Below are 7,931 nucleotides of genomic sequence, written 5' to 3'. Positions count from 1 at the left end.
CCATACTGTTCTCCACACTGGCTGCACCAGTCTGCATTCCCACCAGCAGTGCACGAGGGTTCCTTTTTCTCCACATGCTTGCCAGCACTTGTCATTTGTTGATTTGTTGATGATAGCCATTCTCACGGGGTGAGATGGTAATGCATTGTCGTTTTGATTTGCAACTCTCGGATGATTAGTGACTTTGAGCATGTTTTCATATGTCTCTTGGCCTTCCTTATGTCCTCTTTTGAAAAGTATCTATTTAGGTCCATTGCCCATTTTTCATTGGGTTGTTTATCTTCCTTTTGTTAAGTTGTATGAGTCCCCTGTAAATGTTGGAGATTAAACCCTTATGGGTGATAGCATTGGCAAATATGTTCTCCCATGCAGTGGGCTTTCTTATTGTTTTGTTGATGGTTTCCTTTGCTGTACAGAAGCTTTTTGTTTTGATGTAGTCCCATTTGTTTATTTTCTCTTTAGTTTCCATTGCCCTAGGAGTTGTATCGGTGAAGATATTGCTTTGGCATATGTCTGAGATTTTGTTGCCTGTGGATTCCTCTAGTATTTTTATGGTTTCCTGTGTTATGTTTAAGTCCTTTATTCATTTTGGGTTTATTTTTGTCTATGGTGTAAGTTGGTGGTCTAGTTTCATTTTTTTGCATGTATCTGTCCAATTTTCCCAAAACCATTTATTGAAGAGACTGTCTTGACTCCATTGTATGTTCTTGCCTCCTTTGTCAAATATTAATTGAGCATAGTGGCTTGGGTCGATTTCTGGGTTCTCTATTCTATTCCATTCGTCTCAGAGGGGGCTTTATGAATGGCTTATAAAGAGCCCTTAGGGGTGGGTGTAAGACTCGGAAATGAACATGAGGTTGGTTTTCCCATTATTGTCATCTGATGGCGGTGGTTCCCAGGTAAGGAATGTAACCACAGTGGAAATTTCTGGGTCCCTAGCAATGGGCAAAACTGGGAAAACCAGTTTTTAACCTTTCCTCTCCTAGCATGTTGCTAATCATGCAGTTTAGATCCCCCTGACCTTTCATATTGCTAGTCATGTAATTTAGGCCCCGTTATGAGGAGATAGAGGATAATGAAGAGACAGAGGGACTGGGACCATGGGGGGAGGGGAGGGCGGGTCATGAATAAAACCAGGGAACCCAACTAGGTGGAGTTACTAAGGCACCCTAACTGGGTGGGGAAGGAAGGGAGCGCAGCACGTGAGAGACATGAGCTTTAACATATATGAATGTTACTAAGACAGACAGCTTGTAGATAACCAATCCCAAGGATGTTGCTAAGACAGAATTCTTTGAAAAGACCAACCAAGAGCTAGCAAAGCTGTAGCTATCCCCTAAATTAAAAAATGTGCACTTCCTCTTGCCCTCGCTCTCTCCCTGGCATGTTAGATTGTTGAGTTGATGGCAGGAGACATGCTCCCCTGCACCCACATGTCTTATGGCCATGTGGGGCTCTCCACATAGAGTAATAGACTTTAATACTCGACTGTAACATGGAAAGGAAGCTCTAGACACTGGCCTGCTCCTGGAATCCCAGCTATACCTTTTCCAGGACTGGCTTTTCTCAATAAACTTTGTCTCCGTTTACCTTTTTTCGTCTGTGAATCCATTCTTCGGTTTTGCGAGACAAGGAACTCGGACTCAAACCCCGCATTTTGGTTTCACTTATAGGAGGAACAAGAGAATAGCCTCATATGAATCCCATACAAGGCCTTGCATGACCATCCCTTTAAGGAATAAGTCTCCAGGCCAATGACGTTCTGGCCTGCATCAATCCATCTTAGGACAAAAGCCCTGTGTCTGTTGACCATAGAGACAGAGTTTTGGTCAAACTAGATGTCACATCTAGGCTCCAGTTGTGTTTCAGCTCCAGGCCCACTAAAGCAGCAGAACCAGAGGAAATGATGCTGTGTCTGACATCATGACCAGATGCAATGACTAATGATCCCCTACCCTAGCGCCCACTAATCAGCAGAGACCATGACTCTGAAAGAACACACCTGGAAAGCTGATGAATATTCTATTGGATACTCCTCTGAGAACTCCCCTAAAACTCCTGCCTTTGGAAAACAGATAAAAGTCCTTAAGACAAAGGGCCCAACATACTCTCTTGCTTAGAGCATGCCCACAACTCTCCCTTCTTCTTTCTTTAGGCGCTCCTGCACCTTTTCCCATCTTCTTCCCTCAAGTGAATTATCTTTGCTTTCTTTCCCTGAGTTCCAAAGCCCCCTTTTTGCCTCTGTAACTTGTTTCATGAGTCTACCCAGCCCCAGCTGGCTCCCTTCTTCCACCTCTGTGACTTTCTAAATAAACTGCTTGCATTAGAGTTCCTGGCTCTGTGTTCTTTCTTAGCTGAACTCAAGAACCAAGGCCTAAAAACTACTCTGAACATGTCTATATTTACATCTATATCTGGTCATATTGAACATCAACCCCATGAAGTAAATTTCTATTAATTTAAACATAAGAAAAGTACAGAAAATGTAAGGGACTTGTTTAAGGCTGCAATATTAGCAATTTCTGTGTCTAAAATAATTTTTTTTTTCAGTCTGATTCTAAAACAAATGCTTACTCTCCGCAGAATCTTATGTTTCCTTAGTGATGCTTCTGGCACTACTTGTAATAAAGGAATATTAAAGCTGTGACTAAATTGATTTGAGTAGAAGACACTGTGCAGCCTTAGCTGGTTTTACTCAGTGGATAGAGAATCAGGCCTGCAGATTGAAGGGTCCCTGATTAGATTCTGATCAAGGGCACATAACTAGGTTGCAGGCTCAATCCCTGGCCCTGGTCAGGGAGCTTTCGGTAGGCAACCAATTGGTGTGTCTCTCTCACATCGATGTTTCTTGCTTTCTCTCTCTCCCCCTCCTTTCCATTCTTTCTAAAAATCAATGGAAAAAAATATCCTTGGGTGAGGATTAACAACAACAACAACAACAAAAAGAATACACTGTACAGATTAAATTATGTTTCAAAAATATTCAATCCTGTACTCTCCATCACCAAGATGGGGAGAGTGCTTCCCTACCACATTGACACTCCATGTGACTAGTCATTGCATCATGATTAATGGAATCTATTTACCCAGTTCTGGACCTGATTCATCCACATGACTTACGCTGCTCCATAAGATATTATGCCATTAGAGGCTTAACATGTATTTGTAACATGGTCTTATCCCCTTATTATATCTGCTGTTGCCATCAGATGAGAATAAATGACCCTGATAACCCAGTGATTGAAGCACTGATTGAAGGAGGATGAGAAACATGCATGCGGCTTTATAGCATACCATCTTTTTAAAAAATGTGTTTTATTTGTATTGATTTCAGAGAGGAAGGGAGAAGGAGAGAGAGATAGAAACATCAATGATGACAGAGAATCATTGATCAGCTGCCTCCGGCACTCTCCCTACTGGGGATGGAGCCCGCAACCCGGGCTTGTGCCCTCTGACTGGGAACCAAAACATGACCTCCTGGTTCATAGGTCGATGCTCAACCACTGAGCCACTCCGGCCGGGCTATAGTGTACCATCTTTAAATCCATTGATACATAATGAAAATGTTAATTATTTATCACATTTTTTACATATTTGATCTATATTCCTCTAAATGCTGTAAAACTACATATAGCAGATTCATAATCAAGCAATCAAAATTTTGCATAGATGTTTTAGCAATCTGTTCACTTTAATGTACACTCACACTAAACAACAGAAAGAGAATAAGAGATTTTATGAGTGCAAAGGTAAATTTTGCCTAACTGCCTTCCAAAAAAAAAAAAATAGTGTAGAAAGAATGTGAGGGAACAGAAGTATGCAAAAGAATCCTATATTCACTGATCAAAATGTCATCACTAACACAAATGAGCACCTAAAACCAAACACAGTCATTTTTAAATTACTTTGGATAGAACTATGTGACTAGAGATACTCTACTCTTAGTAAGAGGAACAGACATTGTGAAGAATAAATATTATTCACAAACTTTTCAAATTTTTCTGAAGTCTAAAATATTTATTTTTGTGTAACTGCAGCATTATAACATCAAAAAATTACTTTTGTTGAATACGATGTAATCAAGAGTAATACTTCAAAGCAACCAACTAAATTGCTGTAACATATTCAATTATCAGCTAAAGGGATATTCAAAATTAGCCTATTGTTGTCCTCTAGCTACAGACTAGTTAGCAAAAACAGGTACTATTTCCTCTAGAATCTCTCTCTCTCTATCTATCTCTATCTCTACCTCTATCTCTATCTCTATCTCTATCTCTATCTCTATCTCTATCTCTATCTCTATCTATCTATATCAGCCTAAGCAACTGGAACCCCAGAACTACTGGAACGACCAGAAAGACAGGTCGCTATGATGCGCACTGACCACCATGGGGCAGGTGCTCAATGCAGGAGCTGCCCCCTGGTGGTCAGTGAGCTTCCACAGCCAACCTCCCACAGCCGGCCAACCTCCCCTGGTCTCTCCCCATGGCTGGCAGGAAGGCTTGGCCGGCAGCCGGCAGCCAGTGGCCAGCAGCCGAATTTCATGCACTGGGCCTCTAGTAAGTTTATAATTGAAAATCAGTCACAAGTCTTTTTTTCTTTTGTTTAAATGAATTATTAATTATCTTAAAAAACACACAGACATTTTTGCTTTCTCATGAATTGCCAAATTTAGCCAAAGTTAGTCTTGATCTTTATAATGAATATCCAAAGACTGTTAGCATCCACATTTTGGTTAAACAGACATCAATGGATCTGACATCCTTTGAGTTAGTGTACATACTAAGTTAGTTTGCATTTTTTATTAACAACATTTATATGGCTCTTTCAATGACCTATGTATTCTTTAATTACTTGCAAATATTAGCTTATTTAATTCATTTGATTTTTCTAACAACCCTAGGAATAATAAGAGCAGAAATAATTCAAAGAATTCCAAAAAAATAAACACACACACACACACACACACACACACACAGCAGGACACCAGAAACAACTCTAATTTTTGACTCTGACTTTGATCAAAGTCATCAAACATTTTCAGTAAATTCCATGCAAGTAAATATTTTGGCTTTGTTGGCCATTAAACTCAGAGGTAACTAAACTCAAGCCTGCCATTATAGTGCTAAAACATCCACAAACATTATACTATAAGTGTATGACCATGGCTACAAAGAAACTTGTTTTACAAAATGAGGCAATAGGCTGAATAGAGCCAATGGGTCATAGTTTGGCACCCCTAACTTAGATGGTAAGTACTGTGTGTAACTCTGGTTATGTTATAGAATAAGGGAAACCAATAACACTTGGCACTGAACTTCCAAACATTGTTCCCTTGAAGCATGCTCCTTTAGAGGGAACTGTAAAATCAATCCATGCTCATTAAAGAAAACAAACAAGAAAATGTGATAAAAGGAAGCAAAGTCATATGTGGTACCATAGCTGAATATAATTTTGACTCATTTCATTTTGTAATATGTGAAGCCAAAATATGCACTGTTTAAAATTTGAAGTGTAAAAAATAAAGTTAAGAAATGAAAGTTCATTTTGAAAAGGAGCCATAGTTATATAAACATTAAATCATTTCCACAGATTGTACTTTGATTGTACACAATTATTTTGTCAGGATGTTTGCTGCGTTATGACTAAGTCATTGATATAAGTGAAAGAGCACAACAAGTCTTTTCCTAATCTTGAATTTTAAAAATACTGTAACTTAAAATAACAGCAGGTACATATGAAAGAGATCACACTTAGTCTTCCTATTGATGAGAAAGTTATGATTTGTGGTATATTTGGCTAGCAGGGAGGAATTGAACAGCATGGCCTTGGTAGAGAAGTAAATACATCAGTATACTTATTATGCCAAGCAAGTGGAACAATTTACAAATTGGGAGTAGTGCAAAGTGTTGTCTTCTGGGCAAGAGCAACATCTATCATTGCATACAGAAATAGAACACTCTGTTCGTTCAGCATGTTCCAGCCTTGGCTCTCAATTCCAAATATAAATCTTAACCCAGAACAAATCAGTGATAGGATACAGCAGAGAGAATAATACAGAGTTGACAATGCAGTGATTAGTTAATTAACCTGGGCACTCAGAGACTAGTCCTTATGAAAGAAGATACAAAAAACCAAACTGAATATTCAAACATTTCCTATAATTGTAATGATTGTATAGTGGATACAAAATTAGTGGATATAAAATAACCACTAATTTGCATACAGAAAAGTAATACATTTATACAATCCCTAAATATGCCATTTTAAGTGCCATACTTTGGGTCAATTTGTTAAAAATCATCATATAACCCATTTTTTTGTGAAAAAAATTAAAAAATAGATCACTCACTAGACTTAATAATTTATATAAGGCCAAGAGACAGATTCCCCTAGGTTTTTAAATAAAACTTTGCTAATGCAATTAATGAAGCACTTTCACATTACTTTACAATTGTTTACATATCTATATAACTTGGAAGAACTTGAACTACTTGAAAATACAAATTGTATCTGTTGATATTTGTATACCTAATAGAATAGTTGACATATATTCAGTATTCAATAAGTAATTATTAAATTACTTCATTTGAATGTGACATTTTGTTGTTTTAGTGATAATACAATGGTATAAATGGAAAATACTCTTTCTTTCCAATTCTGGAGTTAGTTTCAAAGGTTTATCAGTCTTGGGATTTTCCGTTTAAAGTGGCAGTTAGGCAGCACTGTCAGTGTGGCATTTTCTGGAAACCCAAAGTTAAATATAGAAAATGCTCTCCATGGGATTAAAAATGGCGGTAGAGTTAGGAGGATGCTGTACAGACATGCTCCCAGGAGCAAGCTGGAATTACAACTAAAATATGGAACGGCTGACTGAATAATCAATGGAAAACTCATAGGAGAGAACCCTGATACCCAAGGACCAAATGTGGAGACCACATAGAGACTGGTAGGAGAGGCGGGGACATGAAAGGGCTGGCCGGGCACCCACAGATGGCAACTGAAGTCCTGGAGAGATATCTCAACTGTGGGGGAGTGTCACTGAGAACTCTGGGATCTAATCTGGAAGCTGGGCTCCCCAGCAGAGAACACCAAACTGAGGAGGGTACCCACATAACATCTAGCTGTGAAAAGCAAAGGGGTGCTGTCTGCCAGGGAGTGGCAGCTGAAAGTTTGGGCTCCCTCTTAAAGCGCCAGTGCACAAAAATTCCCTGTGGAGCCACCCACCTTGTGCTCTGGCAGAGGGAAGGTGAAGTGGACTACAGCTGTGAGAGCAGAACCCAGGACTGGGGACGCAGGGGATAGAGCTCAGAAGGTAGACACCCCAAGTTTCCTGGGCTGAGTCATTCCCTCACACAGTCATTCCCTCACAAATACATAGACAATAGCAAAAGACATCTTTCCCACACAGACGTCTGCCTTGCCTGGGGGGGAAGACAGTCAACACACCCTATTGGAAATCACCTTGCCCTAAGGCCATTTAAGAGATTAAAAGTAACAATTAGCCTCCAGGCAGAAGCAATTGCCCCACCCTGTTGAAAAAACTCTCACCACACCTGAGGACAATTGCCTAGGGGCAATTAAAGTTGGAATCCTATCAGTCTGTAGACAGAGGCAGTCTCCGGAGGCTTTGAGTCCTTGCCTGATCTAATTAGTCAGAAACAGCCTTTGACACTGTTCTGCACTAGAGATTGAGAGGGATAGAGGATCTACCTAAAACAAAGTCACAAACCCAAACAGACAACAAAAATGAGGAGACAAAGAAACAACCCTCAAATGAAAGAACTGGAGAATTCTCCAGAAGAAGAGATAAGTGAAGCAGAGATAAGAAATTTATCTGAAACAGAGTTCAGAGTAATGATGTTAAAAATGCTCAACAGTATGAAAAAAGATATAGTAACTATGAAAAAAAAACAGTCTGAGATAAAGAA

This window comes from Myotis yumanensis, unplaced genomic scaffold (assembly GCF_028538775.1).
Source record: "Myotis yumanensis isolate MYYU_CA2020_CCGP unplaced genomic scaffold, mMyoYum1.0.hap1 SCAF_3, whole genome shotgun sequence".
Lineage (NCBI taxonomy): Eukaryota > Metazoa > Chordata > Mammalia > Chiroptera > Vespertilionidae > Myotis > Myotis yumanensis.
The sequence above is the reverse complement of the archived record's forward strand: the minus strand, read 5'-3'. Positions refer to the sequence as shown.